Source organism: Alexandromys fortis, unplaced genomic scaffold, assembly GCF_014885135.2.
Source record: "Alexandromys fortis isolate MF-2015 unplaced genomic scaffold, M_Fortis_MF-2015_v1.1 scaffold_215, whole genome shotgun sequence".
NCBI lineage: Eukaryota > Metazoa > Chordata > Mammalia > Rodentia > Cricetidae > Alexandromys > Alexandromys fortis.
In genome coordinates this window covers 376,335-399,456 of record NW_026068086.1, presented here as the reverse complement: position 1 = coordinate 399,456, position 23,122 = coordinate 376,335, and the positions used below count along the sequence as shown (strand labels likewise).

The 23,122-nt window shown below is 43.6% G+C and overlaps 1 protein-coding gene across 7 annotated transcripts in view; it reads right to left on the bottom strand.

Annotated features, from left to right (window-relative positions):
• Plagl1 (PLAG1 like zinc finger 1) overlaps positions 1 to 23,122 on the bottom strand; it is a 42,514-nt gene that overhangs the window by 15,732 nt on the left and 3,660 nt on the right. For all 7 annotated transcript variants that reach the window (XM_050122249.1, XM_050122244.1, XM_050122246.1 and 4 more), the window contains exon 2: positions 13,153 to 13,192. The gene's annotated coding sequence lies outside the window, so the exon portion shown is untranslated. The remainder of the gene's footprint in view (positions 1 to 13,152; positions 13,193 to 23,122) is intronic.

The window sequence follows — 23,122 nt, the reverse complement described above, 5'->3', positions numbered from 1 at the left end:
GAACTGGGGCTGCAGACAGGGTAGGAGAACTGCAGAGGATATAAAATGTTGCTATTTCTATATCACCAGAGCACCTAAGATGGAGACTATACTGATGCTTTGACAAGACAAAAGAATCCTAAAGTGTTGTGGGCTTCAAGAGGTAACTTGGGCCTCAATCGCATCCCTTCATCCCTGAGTTTGCCATGTGCTTCCAAGTAACTCTGTGTTTTGAGATTGTGTATCCCTGACTGGCTTGGAACTCCCTATATAAACCAGGAAGGCTCTGAAATCATGAGGATTCACTTGTTTCTGCCTCTCATGTGCTGGGACTAAAGGCATGTGTACCACCACATCTGACCCCCCAAGCGATTCTTTTCAAACACGTCCAGGCAGAAATAAGTTTTCAACTTTCATACCTGTGTGACCAGGAATGTGAGCTGTTGGGCAGGTATGGAGTCCTCTAGAAGTCTGTCTGAAGATTCGAACCTGGAAGAAGAGACTTTGGACACTGGCAGAGAATGGAGCTAGAACATGCTCCCATGATTCCACCACCTGAAACTGTCATGAGGGCACGTGCCCCATTGCTGTGGTTTAAAGGCTGTTTGTTCCCTATGCCTTCTCAAGCGTCTATAATGATGAGTTTTACTTAAAGTACACCCTTTGTCCTACACACAAATGCATTAGAACTCTGACGTTTCCCCTGCTTTCTGTGAGCAGAGGAAAAAAAAAAGAACATATGAAATTGCTTACATAAAATATTCAAAACAGCACTCGGAGGAAATGGTGTTTCTTTTAAAACAACAATATTTAAATGCCGTAAAACAGGTATGCAAATCTACGCAGTAACAGACCCTGAAACAAATTATGAATCAGAAGAAAGCAGTAACTGGGCGGCATGCGTTTTCAACAGGAGATTTATGTAAGCATACAGACTTATCAAATTCGCAGTGCAAAAGGCCAACATCTCTGAATACGCAGTTTAAGTGGGCACTAAACCTGACTATGCGTTAGAATTAGCAGGGAAACCTTTTTTTAAATAAAAACTAAGAAAACAAAACAACAAATTCCAAGGCTACCTCACAAATCAACAGACTGAACCAGGTTGACTGGAGCCCTGGAAACTGATGTTTCTCCCTAGCTTCAGTAACCTGGTCCTCATACCAATCTCGTGCCACTGAACTTAGAAACCCACGTCCCTGTTCATCAGTTGATTCTACCACTTGGCCTCCTTGAACTCAGACTATCCTGCCAAATCGATTTTCTTGGCATAGAGAGGATGCCTCACGATTTTCTTAACCAGTATGAAAACACTTGATTGGGAAAGCTAATTCTAGCCCAGCTAAGGAGTTTATCCCCTTGACTGCCTGTTCTCTACAGTTGATCAAAAAAGCTATGGCTGTTTGTTTCATATGGGGAAAAAAATTGTAGCTTTCTTTAGACATTTAAAAAATAATCAAACACAGTTCGTGAAAAAAAAATCAAAAACACAAACTGGAAAATGACCATGAATTTGTCTGAATCTGTTGGTTTTCCATCTGGTCCGCATTCTGCTTGTGTAAACAGACCGTGGGCACGGTCCACCTCATTCCAAAATGCTCCATACCACCTGTGGACATTTAATTGGGTGGTCCCCAGAGGCCTGCATTAACTTTTTTTTTTCCCCAAGAGATTTAAAACACATGAAAGCAGAAGAATGAAATGAGTCTGGATGGCTCCTCATTGAGTCTGCCCATCTCCCCAGCCGACAATACCAATTTATGTATTCAAAGAGCAGGGAACTCGCTTCTGCTGCCCAGGAAGAGGCTTACAGAACATGAGGTACACAAGCCAGGCAGTAGAGTGGCTTGGCTTTATTGTCAAAATATTCAAATGATCGCGAAGAGAAAGCCATGCCTTTCTGCATTCAACAATACTTGGCCTAGGCCAGCTTATTCTTCAACTGCACAGTGTGAGCAGCGGTGAAAGAGGGGAACCCTGGCAGGGAGGGGATCAAGCCCCTCAGCCTTTCCCACCTGCCCACCCAGCACTGCCTCCCATACACACACAGAGAGACTGAACAATGGGGTGGGGGAACACGACCTGGAACAGGCCCGACCGGGTCCAGGGGACAATCTTGTGCACCGTGCAGTGTAACATGGCAGAGATGAGACCATCAGGGAAAAAAAAAATCACCCATCTCAGTTTGACAGAATGCCACTTGCAGACTGTTTTTCAGGTCTAAGATTTCAAAAGCTGAGAAAAAGCGTCTTCAAATGTCAATTTTAAAAAAAAATGAGAGGAAAATGACCCTATAAAATTAAACAACGCTAAGGCGGTGTCCCAGCAGTCTTGAAGAGCAAGAAAAATCACATTTTTCTAAGAAGGGAGTTTGGCATGCGGTAAATAGAATTACATTAATTATTTTAAATGGATTTTGAATGCCACTCATGGGCAAGAGAAATGGAAGGTTCGCCAGTCTAGAGGATATGATTTTCAGAAGGCACCTCTGCCTTCACAGTGTGCCTACACTTTAGAACGTGCCTTTCTCCAGCTAATGAACTGGGCTCGCCACTGGCTGAGCCTTCACTGAAACTCAGATTGAACAAAGAGATTTCTTCCAGTTTCAGCTCGCTCTTTTTGAGCTGTTCCTGCTTTGAGTTAAGCATATGCTTGAAACTTACTTTTTTTATTATTTATTTCTAAGGCTCTGAGTGAGGACAATTGGGGAACCTCAGATACTGGAAAGCCCGTTCTAATTTTCAGTAAAACTCCTCTTGCTTAAAGGTGCGTAGGGCTGGCTTAGGAACGCCTCTCAGATATGTCTGTTTTCTACTTTTTAAAAAACCATGATCGGGGTTCATTGATTTGGAAGCTTACAGATAAATAAATCTTATTGCAGAGAGAAGGATCACGAATAGTGAAGTTCTATCTTTGAAGAGACCCTAGGGGAGACTGGATTCTCTTCCACAAGATGTTTTTAAAAGATGCTACAGAGGGGCAGGCTGACCAAGGGTCGCATGAAATTTTAATAGATTTGGGGACCTCATTATCTGGCCTCTGTTCTCTTATTGTAGATAATCTCTGTATTCCCCATTCCTGAAACTCAAGGTTCCAAATCTTTCCTGAGTTTGGAGGCCTCCCAAATTGCTGTCTTCAATCCTGAACTTTCTTACAAATCCTGAACGGAAGTGTCTCCCTTCCTGCTGAGCTCCTCATGGCTTCCCCTCCAAACCTTCTACTGGCCCCTGTCCACTGCCTACCAGCTTAGCCGGTGACATCACTGAGTAGTAACAACTGCGAACTCGTGGATGCTCCCCAGGTGATGGACAGGTGTTCAGTACCTCCCAGCCTGAAAGACCCCAGCAGTGAGCAGGATCCTGGACAACTGCAGACGTGCTGGTATGTTAACTCGCCTGACCCTGTAACCGGCAAACAGCTGAACAGGGTGAAGCTCAGGTCCCAGCCCTCTAACCTCTTGGCCTCTACACAATCAGAAAATCTGCCCTCGCCTGAGATCCCCCTCCTCCAGCCGTGAACATGCTGCGTAGATCGTGTGTGCTGACTGGCCCTCAGATCTCTTTTCTTCCTACAAGGTTCCCTACAGTTCAAGTGCCTTGCCTGTGGCCAGTAAATCAGCATGGTGGGAAACTTGGGAATTTTATTTTGTTTTGCCAACAGTGTCCCTTGAAAGCTCAATTTAAACAGGGGGAAGAGTTCCAACCTTTCATATTTTCTCCCAGTCGAAAGCAGACAGGACCTAAAGTCTTGTTTGTTAACATTTAAACCTGTCGCGGAAACTAGGAAGGACTTAGAGTAACTCAGGAAGGGAGGATGGATAAGGGGGAGTGGGGTGGGGAGGGGGAAACTCTTCTCTCCTTTGCTAAGTTGCTCCAGGCCCAGTTTAGAAAGGAAAAGGCAAACAGTCTGTGCAGCAAGGGGGCCCAGCCTGGCAGGGCTGGGGTAGGATCCCTGACCAGACTGCGGCCTGCGTGGGAGCAGCCTTGCCAGGGAGGGAAACTGACCTCCACTGGGGCTCCAGCCTGCACTCCCGGCCCTGTGGCCGACAGCTGCAAGGCTTCAAGTCACCACCGCTGTGATGTATGGAAGAAGGGCAGAGGGTCAGTTCCTCACCTTCCAGGCGCCATGAAAATCTCTAGGTTCAAGAAAACACGGCCCCTGTAAGCAAGGCAGCTAAAACCGGTCTAGATGGCGTTGTTTAGATCGCCATTCTGGGAGCCAAGGATGGTGGCTTTAAGAATCTCTCTGACCTTGGACGGTGAGATTCATATTTGTGGGTGCCACCTCAGTAAAGAAGCCAAAAATCTTCCTTAGAATTGTGCCTTCTCATTGAGACTAGGACCTCTGGGATTGCAAGCAATCTGTCCAAAGCAATCAACAAAGGACACCTGGGTTTGCAGAGAGAAACATGGGCGCTGAAAGTTTGGGTGACCTGGGGGAGTCCTTTGTTTTAGTACCCTGAAGCAGATAGAGGAGGAAGATGGGGGGACAGAGGGCTGATGTTAGATTATACTCACAGGATTAACTCCTGTGCAAATACTTAGAAAGGGAAAGGGGCAGGGTGTTATTTTAAGGCCTTTATCTTAAGCTCTGAATTGCTAAAAGCAAACAAACAAAGACCAGGGGGAAGTCTGCTTGGAAGAGGCAAGAGGTAGGCCAGAGCAATTGCAGGCTGAGGTCCAGGAAACCGTGTATTTCCTAACCTAGATACGCTTCCTAGTCACCAAGCTGGGACAGGGAGTGGTCAGCTGATTTCCCTAAGATGAAAATGAGGAGCGCTGGAACCATGGGAGAGAGGAGATTCTATCCCTGATACAAAGGGGAAAAATACTCAAAACCAGATGGGTTAATTCAAAGGTGCTTGAGACACTAACGACATGTCTGAGTTCATGGAAAGGGGACAGTGTTGGGCTCTGAGGTCAGTGGTATCCTCCAAGTTCAGTCTATGGCTGGATGTCTGGGACCTATAGAAGAGGTTTACAAAGGCCTTGATAAAAACCCTAAGAGTGTTTGGGATAAGCCAAGGTCATCGGCCACAGTGGAATGTTTGGAATGGCAGAACCCCCAGATAGGGTCTAAACCTAAAGGGTCTGTGGACAGTGCGGCACGTGTTATGTCCGATGGCCTGTGTAACAGTGACACCACAGACTCAGCTAAGATGGTTCACTCCTCCTAGGCCCCCAAGCCCCAGCTCTGAAATTCTGAGAGCAATGGACGTGTGCTAAACTGTACTCAAGAGAGAACGCAGAGGAAGGGAATGTGGAAGTTAAGACATCAGGCAAGGGAGATAAGTGGGACCACTGTGGCATAGCAGAGTCTAAGCCTCTGTTGGCACTCACTTGCTGTGCCATAGCCTGTGAGATCCAGAAGGAAGGAAACAAAGAACCAGGTAGTGCCCCCCCCCCCATAACAAAGGCAGCCACCTACCCTCCCATCTGTGGTACCTAACACCTTGGAGGAACGAATGGGAAGAGTACTAAGGGAAGGACCAGTCCGCTGTATTGATCCAGAGAGAAAGTTCCTGTGACTTCTTTGAGACATCCCACCAACCCAATTGAGCAAGAACCCGGAAGTCAGGACTACCGAAGGGCCATGTCCACATGTCGGAGAATGAGGGCCACGCGGGCCCCGGTGTTTCTGGACTGGCTCTCCTTCATCCTAAATCGCAACGCTCCTGTCAGGGTGGTTCTTACTAACATGCTAGCCTATTCCTGTCACCTGCCTGTTCGGAATTTCTCAGTGGTTCCATTAGTTTCCGTCAACTGCCACCAACCGAGCCTTCTAACGGGAACCACTGCAAGGTTCTAATCAGCAAAGCAGGAAAGGCTCGTGTTATAGAAAGAGACCACGCGCTGTAGGTAGAGATTACGCCTTCGGATTCATCGCTTCTATACATTACAACAGGTAAACAGCAATTTCCACACGGGGGAAAAACTACCACCACCACCAACAAAATACTGCCCACAGAAAAGAATTACCGGAGCCCTTCTGCGTTTTTCTATAAGAGCACTTACGGAGTTTGTACTCTTCCATGAATCATAACCAGCAGCTCTCCTACGCACTGTGAATTCAATAGAAGGGCCAAACGAGAAGCGTTTAGAGAAAACAACATGAAACAGCCCTGATCTTAATGTAGCTCCCATTTACATAGTGATTGTGTGCGCGCATTATGAATCACTTTTAATTCCTGCCGCTGAGATAAAAAGGAAGAATTTTACCTTGGTAAATGCTACATAATGGGTCAATTACGTGATTCTCTCAATAAAGTACATTTGTTATGGTGTAAACACACATCATTTCCAGCATTGTTTTAAATACTGACAGGAAAATGCGCTACATGGGCTAATTTTAATAATAGCCAACATGTTCCTCTGAGGAGCCTCGCTGCTTTCATTCCTGTTTTAATTGCTAATGGGGAAGGGGAGCAGTTCTAGAGATGTATTTATTTGTCATGCGCATGAGTGTTTGCTCAGAACGCATGTGAGTGCACCGTATGCAAGCCTCCTACCCACAGAAAATAGAAGACAGTCCTGGGTCCCCTGGAACCCAAGTTATGGTGGTTGTAAGCTGCTGGGAACCAAACTCTGGTCCTCTGCAAGAGCAGTAAGCGCCTATAACTTCTGAGCTATCTCCATCTTTCTAGCCTTGGAAAGTAATTTAATGATGTTCTTTAGAGAGCGGTTTTTCTTATCTAAAATTGGCACGATGGTTTATTTTATTGTATTTCATTCCATGTGGGACACATCTCCAACTTAACACAAGGTTATAGCCCTAAGATTAAAGAAGGAAACAAATGGCAATGTTCTGCTGTAGAACCCAAGACAGAAACAGCAGCAGCCTTAGGGTTGAGTAGGTCCAGGTCTGAACAGTGGCTCTACTCTTGATATACGCCTTCAAAATAGACAGCTACTATGACTCGGTTCTGTACGTCACGTATGAAAAGACTCCCCAGTTCTTACGTCGTGTAACAGCACTTGCTGTGATTTTAATTCAGCATTACATTTAACGACTGAAACCCATTACAAACAGGCCTGAAATGAGCTGGTCTCAGAAGCATCACCACGTCACTCACAAGACGTAGGAAGCAGTTCACCTAGGACTTTGGGAGTTTGCTAACCTTTCTCTCCCGCGTGTGGTGGTGGGAAGTATGTCAGTTGCAAATAGAGTGGGAGAAAAAAAAAAAGAGGCATTTCATACTTCAAATGGACACACCTAATACCTTCCTACACTAGCTTCTTCCACCTGAGGCATCTGGAAGTCAGCCTCCAAGAGCATAGAAGAGATCGGGAAGCTATTTATAAAGTAACTTTAGGAGGCGGGGAGGATATCAAATGTGAGCTGGAGTGAGTATATTTACAAAGCCTAGAATTTATTTAAAAAAAATGGTAGCACAGTTTTGTTTTGTTTTGTTTGAGTTTCTCTGCGTAGCCCTGGCTATCCTGCAACTTATTCTGTAGACCAGGCTGGAGTCAAACTCAGAGATTCGACCGCCTCCGCCTCCTGAGTGTTGGGATTAAAGTCGGGGCACCACATGAGAATTAAATCCATGTTGAAGGTATCCCATAGAAATGTTGACTAGCAATGAGGCTGGAATCATGGCCATTATCTTGAAACGAGGGCACAAAGCAAAAATGAATGGTGGAGAGCGAGAGCTAGAACTCCTGGAATATCCCGAGAACCCTGACAACCATGAATTCCTTCATATAAACACTGACCTACTTCACAACTCCAGGGACAGAACGTGCACCACGGAGAATTAGCCCACACTAGCATCCCCTGCCTGCCGGACAGGGCGGGCGGGACTACTCCCTTCACATCAATGTGTTTCCTCTTCCAGGGGCTTGCGCTCTATCTAGGTGGCTCATTGTCACCATTTCACAACCCAGGAAGCCTGGGGAGAGAGAGATTAAGCAGACTGCATGCGGGTTTTTGTGTGGCCCCAGGAGGCGCTGGGATTTGGTCCCCTAACCACCGTGCTCTCTACAGAGAACAGACTAACCGCTGGCTGGAATACGGCAGGGTGACGTGTGACAGACACTGTGTCCTTTACACCTAGACATCTACCCACACATGCCATTCCCATTCCCCCTCAAAGCTTTTGCTGGCTTTTCTATTATGCTTCCGTCTAAGGCCGCCGTCACTCCTGATGTGGCCCCTGCCTCCGGTGTCATCTGGGGCTCCTCTGTCCCCTGCATAGGAAGGTAATATGTCTTCCCTAAGCTGTCAGATGCCTGCCCACTCAGCTCTCCCCTGGGCAGTCTTGAGTCAGCTCTTGTTTTTTCCCTGAGTTGAATGAAGCCCACACAGTAGAAGGAGTGTGAGAACATTCCAGAAAACATTGGCTGTCAGAGATTTGATTTGAGAACCCCCAGGCCCTGGATAGAAGCTAGAATTGGGGCGGGGGGGGGGGACTTTTTATTTTTAAAGATCTCCTATCTTCTCGCTGCTTTTCTGCCTCTCCCTATGTAGGTATGATGCCACGGGGATTTACAGAGACGGGGAGGACTGAGCAGCCAAGTGATGCGCTCAAGGCTTCCTAGCTACAAGTTAATAATAGTTTTGGAGGTAAGCATCTACCAGGGAATCAAGCCATAGTGATACCTGCTTCAGAAGAAATCTGACCTCTCTATCCACCCTCCTGGGCTCAACACATTTGTACGACCTGTACCAACTCTTCTTCCCCTATGGGATTCCTATAGCTGCCACTTCATCCCTACCTGGACTTAAAACAGAAATCCAAATAGATTTCTTTACAATTAACCTTAGTATAAAAATGAAGCAAACATGAGACTCAAACCCTGTTCGGTGGCTGTGCTGCCCCTCACTCCTCCTAAAATTTCCCGTTATCACTTTAAGAAGGGATTTCTCTGAGGAATATTAATATCTCTTTCTTCCCTACGTCTCAAGTTTGAAAATAACAAAAAAGAAATAGTTTGTAACGAGAAGAGTTCAGTAGTTGGGTTTGGGTTAGCATCCTATGAAATTCAAGTGGTTTACAGGATTGGAACGTCCCTCGCTTTTCACCTAGGGGTGGGGGTTTGTTTGCTTCCTTTAACAAAGAATGCATAGGGTACAATGGTAGAAGGGCAAGGGAAGCCAGGGGAGGCTTTATTCTATATTATCAGCGTATCATAGAATTGAATCATATTCAACATAAGCTCTATCCATCTCAATCACTAAATTTAGTCAAGTGGAAGTCTACAGGACTCTTAATTGAAAGGCTTTTCATCTTCATCATGAAAATAACTATACATGACACCAAGAATCTTTAAAAAAAAAAAAAGAATGAAAACGGAAACTGGCCCCTCAAAAGACAACGTCCTATGCTTTTAATGCCTCCTCCTAGAAGGGCTGATTGGCACCCCACAAACTTACTAAGGCAAACAAACAAACAAACAAACAACAAAAACAAAAATCAGTGTTTGATATCTTCCATAATGGAAAGATTTTTTTTTTTTTTTAAAGAGCAACAGCGCTGATCAGGTACAATAGACCAATCAAGTTTTCCTAAAATTTAGTATTTGCAGTTGAAGCCTGGGTAAGTAATTACACTCACAGGGAGCCATCAATCCCTATTCATTCAGCCACATTTAGTGAGCCAAGAGATTTGCGAGGCTTGAAGATATAAAAATGAATACGGCCCAGCTGCTTTACTTCCAGCTAAAAGAATACACCTAAACAAAGAGCTCTGGGGGGGGGGGGGTGTGTGTGTTAAGTGCTATGATCGAGGTACGCACAAAGGGCTGGGGCCAAAGGAAAAAGCCATAAATTCTTGCTGGGAAATGAAGCAAGCGAGGGGAGACTGCTAAGAAGGGGTGAGATACTTCCTTGCGATAAGCTGGAGAATTTTCTTTCCTCTGTTCCGCAAAGGAAGGTAGTCATTTTAAGACTTAGAAACTATTGTTATTCTGCGTGCTATCTTGGGTCCACTACCAGTTTCCCTAACATCTGACACACACTTCCATCTACAACAGGGTAAGACCAGAAGAACTTTCTGATGGGTAATCATTACAATCCCACAATAACCACGCAATATGGGAAGGCAGGAGTCCCCCCGGCATGAACTTCGAGCTCAAGTTCAGAGATGTTTTGAAACAAACAAATGAACAACAAACTTTGGAGAAGTCGCGCGCACAATATTCATGCTTCTCCTTAACATAAAAGGAAAGGGCATCCCCTGATTATATCACGGCTCACATCTGTCTTTCTGTCTGTGCTTCAGAAAGAGAAGGGGACGTTGAACGGGCGTCTACTTAGCTCCATTCATTATGCAGACCATATTCCTACTTATAGCACAGTTGTGACAAAACCTCCATTGTTCATTGCACAGTAGCCCCAAACTTGAATCATCCTAATGTAAGCATGAGAAACTCTCAGCTCCTTTGGGGTGAATTTCCAAATTCCTCTGTGTTAAATTGAGGTCTAATTTTCCCTGTGCCTGGTTTTCACAAGAAGGTCCCTTCCACCCCGTGTGCCCCCTTTCAGCTGTCAATAAACAGAGGCAGTGAGTTCCCTACAGCTTTACAAAGCTAGTTAGGCAGAGCCATTCATTCCTTCAGGAAAACAGGGCATTGATTTCAGTGAGTTCCCAGGGAGCAGTGGGAACAAAGAGATCAAAGTCCCACCTCTCTTTCCCTCTAAAGCTTTCATTAGGCAGGGCCCAGACAAACTGCGACAGGTCTCCTTGAGACCAGGAGAGGGCCCGACGGACCACCTCATGGTTCAATGCAAATTCATCCGTTTCCTACATTCCAGTGACAGTCCAGAATGCTACCCATGACAAACCGACACAATAGTCTGGCATAATATACTGCTCGCTAGTTCATCCAAGGTCAGAGGGAGAAAACAAGCGCCAAGGGAAGTCCTAGGTTTCTGGGGCCTGCTGAGCCTCAATGGCCCTCTGACAGTCCATAAATAAACTCTAGCTTTCCCCCTTCTTCCTCCATCCCATATCTTTAGGAGTGATGATCTCACTTAACGGTCTGAAATTTCTTTCACGCCACTGAACCCTAACTCTCTGGAAACTTTATCCCCAACCCGAGAACTCTAAAGGTGCAGCCCTTATCAATCTATTCCTGTATCACAGCAAACCTGTTACACCCGGCAAGCTCTGGTTTGCTCCAGCTGAAAACCATCATTTCTCTTTTCTAGGCTTTCCCAAAAGCAGGATCCCCAGGGAAGGCCACGCAGTCCAAAAGAGGAGCATAGTTTGTATAAATTCTGTTTGCAAAACAGAAGTGGGAACGGGACGGAACAGTTACTTTTTTTCCCCTTTTGGTCCAGGGAATCACCCGAGCTGGCTCACCAGGTCCTAAAGAGCGTCTCTGTGTGTGAAAGACTGTTTGTATTTGCTGGAGTGAAGAGGGCTAGCCAGGGGCAGGATGAACCGGAGGGAGTCTAAAGGAAAATGTGTTTTCCCAAGGGGGGTTACCTCTATTGAATAAACATAATTAAAAGAGTTTCTAAATTTGCCCTTGAAATCAGAACTGCTCCTTTGACACAGCCTTTACAGAACCCTGTAATGCAATGTGCTCATTTGACTGTGGTTCACGCCACATCTGTTGCTCATCCCAGTCAACACGAGGAGCGATGGGTTACCTTTCGAAATTCCCAAACTGAATGGAAAGTAAACAACATTGGAACGAAAGACACGGAAAGCCTACTTCTTGACGCAGAACACCCCCCACATGTCCCACCCCAAGCCTCGGGACTATCCTGGGGCTCACCACAGAGTTCCTGAGGCCTCGATTCACTGGCTCTTGTCTCTCTTCATCTACGGAAGAGGTACCACAGAGGGTACTGAGCAGCCCTCTGTGAAAGCTTGCCCTTGTTTTCAAAGTTGGACAGAAATTAACTAAGAAAGCCAGGGCAGGCTGACTTAGCACAGGCCTCAAGTCTCAGCATGGCCCCCAGACACTGGGGCTGCTGGGCTACGAGTTCAAGGCCAACTTAGGCTCTATAAAGAGACCCTGCCTCAGAAAACTGAAAAGTGAGGAGGAAAGAAAGGTGGCTTGTGACGAAGACAAGTGATGTCAAGAATGTTAAAGCTAAATCTGGCCACTGACTCACGTCAGGTTCAGGGGTTACACTAATGCCTCTGCCTTCCCAGCCTTCTGAAATAGAGACAGAAATATCTGTCAAGATATTTTTTTAGAAGGTACTGTGAAATTAGCATGCCTCGAGAACTTGCTTCATTATAGGGAGCTGATCTTCCGAAGAGCTTCCTATAATTACAGGTCACTCTAACTCAATCGAGGTTCTCTGGAAACTCATTAAGTTCCTCTAAATCAAATTATTTTTCAAAAGTACTCATGAAATGTACTACTTAAAGAAAGCCTGTGGCAAAGGTCACATACACTCGTCAATTCATTGACCCATCTTTCAGAAGCATTTGCAGAGAAGGCAGATATTACAACTTAATCCGCCTCATAACTGAGACGTTATGAGTCTGTTTTTCAGAGGGTAGAAAATGGGCTCCAGTGAGTGGAGAGACTTGCCCAAATCATACAGTAGCAGGGCGGGAGCTTCAAGGGTTCAGACCTCACAATGCTCCCATTATACCATCTACTGGGTACTCTGGTTATAATTATCCACAGAAGTCCTACGTCCCTAGCTACATTTTATAAGCAATCATGTTACTACCCTCAACACCCTTTTTAGTATCCCACTTTCTGATTTCTGTGGTTTGTCTGTCTCTATCTATCTATCTGTCTGTCTGTCTGTCTGTCTGTCTGTCTATCTGCTATGGAAATGGCAATTGCATTATAATAGAGATTCTTTATAAATCCTTATTTCTCATTTAACAAACACCCTTGTGCCATTTTTGAGTTTGCTATAGAAGACTTTCATATGGTAAATGGATTTTTAAAATATCAAATTACTATCACTGCCTGGGTGCCTTTATTTTCATTATGTTAGCAATATCTTCTGACAGTTCCTAAATCAATATGTTGAATTTTGTTCTAGAGAGTTCTGTTTCACCCATCTTGGGGATATCAGAAAATAGACACCAGTCTCCAAAGTGTTTGTCTTAACTTGCTTACTGGTTAGAATGTTAATTGACATTATGTAGCAAAGGGCAGTATGGTCCTGTAATTCAGGGGGAAATGTGTCAAAATGTTGGAGAGGAGGATTTTTCAAAAGTAGAAGAAGAAAGACCAAATACCAACTTACAAAAGCCAACGACTCAGTGTGCAAATCCGGCAGGAAGAACCTGAAAGCAAACAAAAAGTATTCGTGAGCACCACACAGCACTGAGCATGCCCTGGTTAAGGGTAATTCTGAGACTGTTGCAGATTCTAATTCAGTTTTTAAAGACGGTCTGGAATTCGTTTCCCCAGCTTCAAGATTTCACAAAACCACGTATAACATTACAACTCTATTAACACAGTTCAGTCTTTCGAGAGGTCTCCAGTTTCATTGGAGATGTACATTGCCTTCTGTACAGCTCTGCCATGGGCACACAACCATATCACCACCAAGGTCAAGACACAGAGCAGGTCCGCCAGCACAAAGGGCTCCCACACAGCTTTTCTACAGCCACAGCTGTAACCACCACCATCAGGCTGCTGTCTGTTTTAACATTAAATATCCATCCACTTATTAAGGAAAAAAATAAAGACATCATTCATACCTAAGAGACCACTACTAAGTAGTATATCGAACCATGATTAATTAAAGAATTCTGTTCTTATGCACTGGAATAAGTTTTAATTCAGAAAACAAATTTTCTTTCTTCTCATTGCTACTACAGGACAAACCACTTATTTCTAAGCCCAAACAGTAAAAGTAGACATGTTCTTTAAATTAGCATTCCATCTTTCCAGCATATCTCTAACAAGAAACCGTTGGCTCTTTACCATAGGACCATGTAGGGTTGTTTTTACATATTACTTCACTTAATACGCATACTGCTATCACCCCTGTGTGACCAGGGGGAAACGAAGACCTTGAGAAGCTGAATAAGTTTTATACGGCTTAGTTAGCAGTGTTTGGGAGCAGATAATTGGCTTCTAGGCCCAACTATCCCTCAAGAGGATAAATATTAATAACCTTAAGACGTGTTGTCACCACAAAACCCCTAGTTATTGCTAGACTTCATCATCATAAAGAGAAACTGAATAGGAAAGATGGCCCCAAATAATGACGCCAGTGTTTTGCTCTTTTGTGAGACAAAACACATGTTATATAACCCAAACTGGGCCAGGATTCTCCCTTCTGTTGTTTCAGCCTCCCGAGTGTGTGCCACATTATCCCAAACAGTAATTTACAAAATTAAAATGAGTCTTTATTCAAACACAAAATGATAGAAAATGGTCAAAGCAAAACAAAAAAGCAAAGACTAGAGCACAAAGGAAGACCCCTATTAGGAAAACGAGAACCATGCGGCAGCCCTTGAATTGCTTAGCCCGGTGATGTCTGGCGGTTGCAGACACGTAGTCAGGCTGACCTTTGAGCAAGCGCATTCGGCGAGCAGAGGTGATGATGAGCGGCGACATTTTCAGTCACAGATAAAAAGCCTCGAAATTAGGCTCTTTAGCCAATAGAGACATCAGAAAGCCTAAAGGTAACATCCAGATAATGATAATAATTCAGCTGCATACCTATCAGGACGGAATTTCTGCAGCTTTATTAGCTTAATGACACCGCATTATTACTGAAGATTAGTAGCTATTTTCTCGCGCAACCAAACAATGCATTTATGCATAGCTCTGGCAAATTGGCCAATTCAGCAATACTTAAGAGGTACCTATCCAATAAGCCACTGATGTCCTGTCCCAGATACTCGGGCTCCGCTTTGTTTACAAATGTCTCCTTAATGGTCTAGGGTCAGGAGGTGGCCAAGGGATGCGGACTCATTACTAGCATGTGTTAGTGTGCATATTAGCTATACATGAAAACAAGGGGCGATGGGGAGCTTCATTTCTATATGAAGCCACATCATTTTAAGAGATGGGGACAACTCTACCTTACCAACATTCTAATCTATCAGCAACTCTAGAATGCTTATATTTTATTCCATTTGTGGAAGCCATGATTAATTAACGCATTTTATAACTAAACTTTCTCTTCCCTCTCAGTTACTCAAACACGATTTCTTCACTGGGGGAACATGAATGCATGCTGAACTCTCTAACTCTGGCGGCTTGCCCTCGCAGAGACTCCAGAGACTGTCCACCATCATAATGCCTCCCCATACTGCGGTCATTTCACTCATTTCCTCTCTTCCCGCTGCCCTTCCTACTCCACGTGTCTGCCAACATCCTTCCCTCATGGCTCCTCACAAAAGCTATTGGACAGGGCATCTGACCCTTTTAACTCTGAAGCTGCAGGCTTCCCTCCAACCACAGGAGAACGTCTTCCTAAAACCGGAAGAAGCTGATCCCACTGCTCCATCTAAAGTTTTCTCTACTCTACCCCTCCCCCACTTTCCACTGTGACTCATACCCCCACTATACGGCATACTCTGGTATGTCCCCATTTTAAAAACAAACATGCCTTGACCCAGCGGTGCCCTCCAGCTCTGACTCAACTTCCATCCTTTCTCAAGAGAAACTTCGAGAAAATCCACATTGCCTGGCTTCCTCCTCACTTCCTAACCTTCTTTGAAACACTTTGTCAAGGGATCCATATTAATGCCACCAAGAAATTCTTATCCTTATTTTAAAACTTGGGAAGTGGATGCTTAGGAGACAACATGAGGGCGAGAGTGAGAACGCCTCTCCTTGGAGCGACTGGGGAAGCCCAGGGCTGACCCAAAGCATTCTTTCAGGGTACCAGACTGGGGACTTCCTTCCTCTCTGTGCTAACTTATTTATGTAAGCTAATTTGCTTGGCAACCTGAGAAACAGGTGATTTTTATCTCCTTAATGAAATTCAACCATGACTAAAAGGGAGTAAGAATCCTTCCCTGTGTCGCCTTAGTAGAGCAAGCACTTGACCTTGGTCACCTGCATTCCTGACCCTAGACTCCTTGGGTTTTGGGAGGGCTCCTTTCTCTTAGCTGTCCCCCTTAGGCGGTGGCACGGTAAGAGAGCCACTCAGAGATATATGACCCAGTCCTAACACCTCCAGGAGATAAGAGAATTTAGAGCTGTTGTAAAGTCATTACCGTGCCTCAGGAACTGATTGGCCCGCTGTGACAATTTGCATTGTAAACCTAAGAGACTCCTTTGAGGCGGTTAGAGTGGTTACCTCCCCTAGCTGTACCCCAAAGCTGAGGTGGCAGTATGGAGCTTGGGAGTGGCCTATAGGTCACTCCCACATACAACTACTACCCTCATTTCTTCCAGGCACAAAGATAAGTACTTTCTTAGAACTTCAAAAGGCCTGGGTGGACGCTGGCTCTGCCTCACATCCTTGCTTCCTTCTGGACCTTCCTCAGCTGTACACTCTGTAAGCAGGCACATGCAGCTAGTTCTAGGCTATAGTAACCAGGTTAACTGCTGGGGAAAGAGTCATCAAACATCCTTTCCTTGCCGTGTAACCAAGAAGACTAAGTATTCCAAGAAGTGTTACTACTTATAAGATGGGTGTATGTTAACAGACTTGGGCCTCACTGCCTGGAACAAATCCACGACAGACATTTGTATGAGCAAAAAGGAAAATTTAACTTTTGAGTAAAGTCACGGAGGACTGTTGCGCAGCTTGCTACCACAGCATGGCCTTAACGCATCCTGACTGCAGTGAACTTGGTACCAGAAGTAGGTTTCTGCTTTAGCAGAACCCAAAATATACATAATCTTGATTTAGTGGTCAGGAAGCAATGAGGCAGCCGACCTCAAGAGGCAGGAAGATGCTGCTGCGTTCTATAGAGTGGTGAGACATTGTGTTAAGCTTTTGTCTCTGCCAGGGCAGGACATACACCTCCTGGCCTAATGACCTTGTTTGTGGCTCTGAGAGAAAAGAGAAAAGAACAAAACATTGGAAGTCTGGGGCTGTTACTGCTTCTCAAAAGGGATTCTGAGAAAATTTAGTCAGAAAAACAAACAAACAAACAAACATTCGACCAGTTTCAAAAAAGGAACAGGAGCCAGGCACTGGAGGTTGAGAAAAGACCATCATTGAAAGTTCAAGGTCAGCTTTCACTACGTGGTGAGAGCCAGTGAAGAGAGGAAGACTGTAAAGGGTGTAAGGTCGGGAAAATGTTGCCAAATTACATGGCTTCAAGGACACATGGCAGCAAACAGACAGAATAAAAAGAAAGCTTTCTAAGAGAAGCCAGGGAGTCCCAGACGGCTTCTCTGGGGTCTAAGAGGAGCCATAGAAACGAGACAGTAAATCTACGGCATTCAGCTGAAAAGAAAAAAAAAATCAAGGGTGTGTTTATTAATTAGCATACAGGACCGCCTGAAAATACAATACATAAATAAATACACAAGAAACCTTCCAAGTTCGGAAGATTATTGTGCTGCCAAAGACAAAAGCCTCTCAGAGAAGTGTTAAAATGACCCGTTGGCTGGCCCTCACACTTCCACTTGTAGGAAATGAGTTAAAAAAAAAAAATTGGTTAGTCCCCAAGTGAGGCAATTTCTCTAACCCTTGCCTAGTCCAATGTGACTAAAAACAGGAAGATGCTTAAAACAATGACCAGACAGACTCAGAGCCCAGAGAGAAACATTCTGCTTCCTTTGGGGTATCCCGTTTCAAACTTGCTACAAGTCAATCAATGACTCTTTCAAGTATAAACTTATAATAAAAAAAAAATATCGAAGACTAGGTTTGGATCTGTATTATTCTAATGATTCCAAGGAGGAGTCGGGAGTTTCTAATTTTCCTGTACAGCCCAGATTTCAAAACCTCACACTGAATGGCATGTGCTTGTGTGCTCCATAGCATCCTCCAGGGCTGTGAATACCTTCCCTGGGCTTTTAAAACACAATTCTCTAGATTGCAGCTTGAAGTATCTTTTTAGAGTGCAACAAGTTATTACACTAAAAGCATATGATGCGGACACACTTTACAGGAGGCCAGCCCAATGAACAGCTCCGCCTCACACACGCTCTCAAAACCTCAGCCAGGAGCCAAAGTAATGGCGATGTGAAAAATATCTGACATTACGCCTGGGAGACGCACGGCAGGGGCTGAGAGACTGACTGCATCCTAAACACAAAAGCAGCTAACCTCCATTTCAACATTTTACTGCTCTCTCTGGGAATGATTCAGGTACAGATGGAATGGGTCCCCGAGTCCCTCACAGTCCCCATGTCAAAGGACAACCCCAGGTGAGAAGGTATCTAGAGACAACACTGGCCCAGCAGTGACTTAAGTTTGGATGAGGCCAGAAGGGTGGCACCCTATTCTGTCAGAAAGAGAAAAAATGGGAAGAATGATAACGTCACATACACCCCCCACAAACACACATGCAGAGAGAGAGAGAGAGTCCAACCAGAAATTAAATTCTATGACACCTTGGTCTTGGTCTTTAAACTTCTATAAATGTGAAAAATGTAATTTTATTGTTTCAGTGGCCCTGACTGTGGTGTTCTGAGCAATGTGACTAAAGGAGAAACTAAACAAAGACAGTGTTTCTGAAAATAACCATTATCATTAAGAAACAAAGCCACACACACACAAACACAAGCTACAATAAATCTCAAGTTCCCATCTTAACCCTAGAAGATATGAATGATTATATTAAGGAGCAAAATGAGTACAAATATGTTAATTTATGCAATTACAAAAAAAACTCTTCTCTTTTTCAAATAATTCTATAATAAACCTGATCCAATAGACTGACACTAACAAGCCTTTTTGGTTCTGTTTGTTTGTTTGAGGCAGGATCTTATGTAGCCCAGGCTAGCCTTGAACTTGCTCTGTAGCTCAGCATAACATTGAATTTCGGATCCTCTTGCCTTTACCTCCTGAGTGCTGGGATCACAGATGTGAGCCAACACACCCAGCTTAACATTTTTAAGGTTTTTGAAATTATTTTTTTAATTTAATTAACATGCAATATAGTGCAAAGTTGTAGTTCCTTCTGTTTGTCCGAGCCCACTGAAGAATATTTAAAATGTATCCATTAGTAACAATAAAAACTAGAAGAGGCATCTGAAGGAAACCAGTGTCGGCTAGTGTGGTCTCAAGGGCAGACTCCAAGAAGCACACTGGCAATGGAGGCAAAGCCACCTCCATGTCGCTTTATTGTCAATTAACTTCTACTCCATAATTTCATTTATTTAATTAATTTGATGTATTTTTAGCACCAAGGCACTACAGCATAGACAAGCAAGAGCTGTGGAATCAGACAAACCAGTTTTGCAACTTAGTAACTACATAGTGTTGGGCAAGTTTCTTGATCTCTTCAGCTGAATTTCTTGACAATTGAAAACAGAGACAACACTACTTACCTTGCAAAACCAAGCATGATTATCATGGGTATTTAATAGTGGGAGCTATTTAGCAATAGTGTTTTGTGTACCAAGTACCATGCAGGGCATTTGAACAGAATCTCTAAGAACCTGACCAGCTGGAAATGACATTTAGATTTAAAAAGATGGATGGTGAAAGCTAACCATTTAAGAAGAACGCTAGATCACAAATAATAGGGTTCTGATCTAGCTAGAAGGATTACAGCATACCTTCAGAATAGGGCCTAGAAAAGTTGTAGTCACAAATTAGTTGAGGTGAACTGATTAAAGATAGGAGAAATAGCAAAGCAAATAATGTATCCATTGACCCAGTAGAGCGAATCTTCTGGAACTGGTGAGAGGTGAAGGCTACCTGACCACTGGACTCAGGATAGGAAGAAACATATATGGGGAGGCCAGTAATGAAAGCCGGAAGTGAGCAAGGAGGGGTGACTGCCAGGCTAAGAACAAAGAACCCTCTTTTCCCAAGAACTGGAATGCCAGAATGTCTTAGTAAGTGGTCATCCCACGTGAGGGTAGGAAACTTTACAGCAAGGAGAACCACACAGGAAAACAAGGGCCTAAAGCTAGGGGGCTGAGAGGCATGCAAAATATAGGAAGTTAGAAAGGTTATTTTTGTCAATTAAGAAGATGAATGAGTTTGCCTAATTGGTACAGGTAGGTCCATCTCTCAATATTCAAGGTAATCCTTTCTGACCCCTGAAGTTCTCAAGGACATGGATGCATTCAAACCAGCAAAATGTACTGCCTGGCCTGAAAGTGCTCAAAATATTGTTGGTGAGTAAATATAAAGCAAAAAAAAAATAATGTTAAACACAGAATTAAGAAAGCCAATGTATGAGTGATGCAATACAAAGAGACTCGCTCTCCCTTTCTGCAGAGCAGGATTCGCCATAATACATGCCAAGTGTCGAATTTGTTCATGCGAAAGCTAGCTCTATCTCTAGTGGATCAAAAGACTCAGATAAAAATCTGAAAGGTTGCCATCTTGGTTGCTAAGCTCTTGTGCAATACTGCTTTAGGACTCGATCATTCATTATGTTCTTTGCTACAAAAAACAGTTGCTTTATGACTCATAAGCATCACACTAGAAAGTCGATTAAATCCCAATCGCAGATATATGTCCAAGGTTTACTTAAGAACATAAGCTGACTTGATGACTAAGCAATGGTTAGCATAAAGTAATCTAATGTGCTAAGAAATCAAAGAAGAAAATGAAACGAATGCATCCTAGAAGATAGGACCAATTCATAACCCTCACTAAGTACCCACCCAATAGTCTCACCAATCTCTCAGGAGAGATCTCTGTCTTCCATATTTTGTACTAAGCTACAGAGAGGCTAAACAATTCCCCAAGATTATACTTCACAAAGGGAGAGAGTTAGGAGATGAACAGAAACAACTGGGCTTCAAAGTCTAGCAGATTAGAAAATGAACTTAATAAAATCAGTTATCCTTCGTGACTCCACAGCTCTAAGCATGGTGGGACACGGCACTCCCAGTTACCTTAGAAGCAAGATAAGAGCATCCACAATCACTATAGTTAATTTTAGCTGTCCTGGCCAGTGAAATAACATAAAGATAATAGAATATCACATGACCATCTTGGTCTCAGATAACACATATGGGTAGTGGGGGCGCAGAAGGAAGAACAAAATTAGAGAAGCTACAGGACCAGCAAGGGCTTTAAATCTAGAAATGTAGCTTAATTGTAAAATGCTGTCTAATAACCACGAGGCCCCTGTGTTCAATGCCAAGCACTGAAAAACAAAAATTTACTATAAACTATGTTAAAACTGCCCAATATTAACTCAAGAACCAAAAAAATAATCTTTTAATGAAAAGATCATTTAATGAAAACTAGACTTTTTTCAATTAATCTATATAGTGGCTGTTTTCTCATACAGAAAACACGTCATCTTGATCCCAACTTAATGCATATACCAGGATCGAATAGCAATAATTGCAGATCCACTGTGAGAACTCAAAGGACAGGCCTTTGGGAAGAAGCCTCAGATAAATGAGATTGTGAAATCATTTATGGGCAGGGCTCATAGAAGCACTATTGCCCCTTTCCCCACCCCCTAAACACCCTGATGGACTGAATGTCATAAAAATAATTCTGCTTATCAAAAAGCACCATTAAATTAGGCTGGAGTGTGTATATGATTCCATGATAGAACACCTTCCCATCCTGTGCCAGGCCTAGACTTGAGCCTCATCATACACACACACAGACACACAGACACACACACACAGACACACAGACACACACACACACAGAGGTGGGGTGGGGTGGGCAGGAGGGAGGATTAGGCAAATGACAAACTAACCCTCAAAGGCAAAAATTATTTGTAGACCAGCATGATGTCACAGGCCTTTAATCTCAGTACTCAGGAGTCAAAGGCAGACAGATCTCCATGAGTTCAAGGCCAGCCTGATTTTTACAGGGAGACTGAGGCAACCCAGAGCTACACAGTGAGACCTTGTCTCAAAATATAACAACTTGGAAGCATGTACCTGGTAAGTCTCCCGTCCAGAAAATATAAATATAAAACAAACACAAATTTAAAACTGGAAGAAGTTCATAAAGAAATTGTGATGTCTCAGCATCCAGAGGCAGAGACAGGAGTTCAAGGCCAGCCTGGACTATATCCTAAATTCTAGGCTAGCAAGGGCTACATAGTAAGACCCTGTCTCAAAAAAAAAAAAAAAAAAAAAAAAAAAAAACCCATAAGTGCTAATCATTATAAATATTCATGGGAATGCAACAAGCCACATATTCATCTTCTTGAGCTATGCAGATTGTATGTCCCTTTTCATTTGAGGTTTTTTAAAAAAATATTAATATACATAAGATATTTTTGGAGTATGACCTAAGTCTACACATAAAATGCACTTACTTTAGTTGTTTATTTATTTACTTATTTGTAGTGCTGTATTTTACTACAAATTGTACTTATTTGTAGTGATCCCTGAGCCTCGGGGTGCTGATTTTCCATGTTATTCAGCCCCCTTCAGTTAGGTATCATACACGCTTCATACAAATAGCCTGGAGGCAGTTTAATATACTATTTTTATTCATTTGCGCTTGACTGAGACGTCTTATGTGAGGCCAGGTGTGGACTTTCCCACTTGTGGTATATTGATACTCAAAAGCTCAGCAGAAGGAGTTCAGAAAGATGGGGGTTTAAAACGAGGGACATTCAATCTGTACCCAAGAGACATAGCTTAAAGAACATTTGGGGCTGGAGATATGCCTCAGCAGTTAAGAGCAAGTACTGCCCTTGCACCAGCCCCCCAGTTCAGTTCCCAATACCTGCTGGAACTCCAGCTCCAGGAGGGATCCCAGCGTCTCCAGCTTCTGCAGGTACCTGCACTTACCTGTGTGGAACCCGTGCAAGCACACATACATATGCATAATTCAAATAAAGTGAATTCAATTGAAAAAAGCAAGAACATTGTAGCAATTCAACTTGTAACAGTCCAATACTGGCAGCAACTTGAATGTTAAATGAAAGGGCTAAGGTGTTAGTCATGAATATTGTTGAAGTGGGGCAAATAAACTTCCTGTTAATAGCCAGAAAGTAAATACCTTAGGCTTTCTGGGTCAGATAGTCTCACATAATAAACAGAGAAACAGGCTTTGGCCATGTTCCAAAAATAGTTGTTATATGAAAATATGTAATGGGCTGGAATTTACTAATAGGGCACCGTTTGCCAGTCCCATATAGGAAGGAAAAATAAACAACCTTATAATACTGTATGAATGG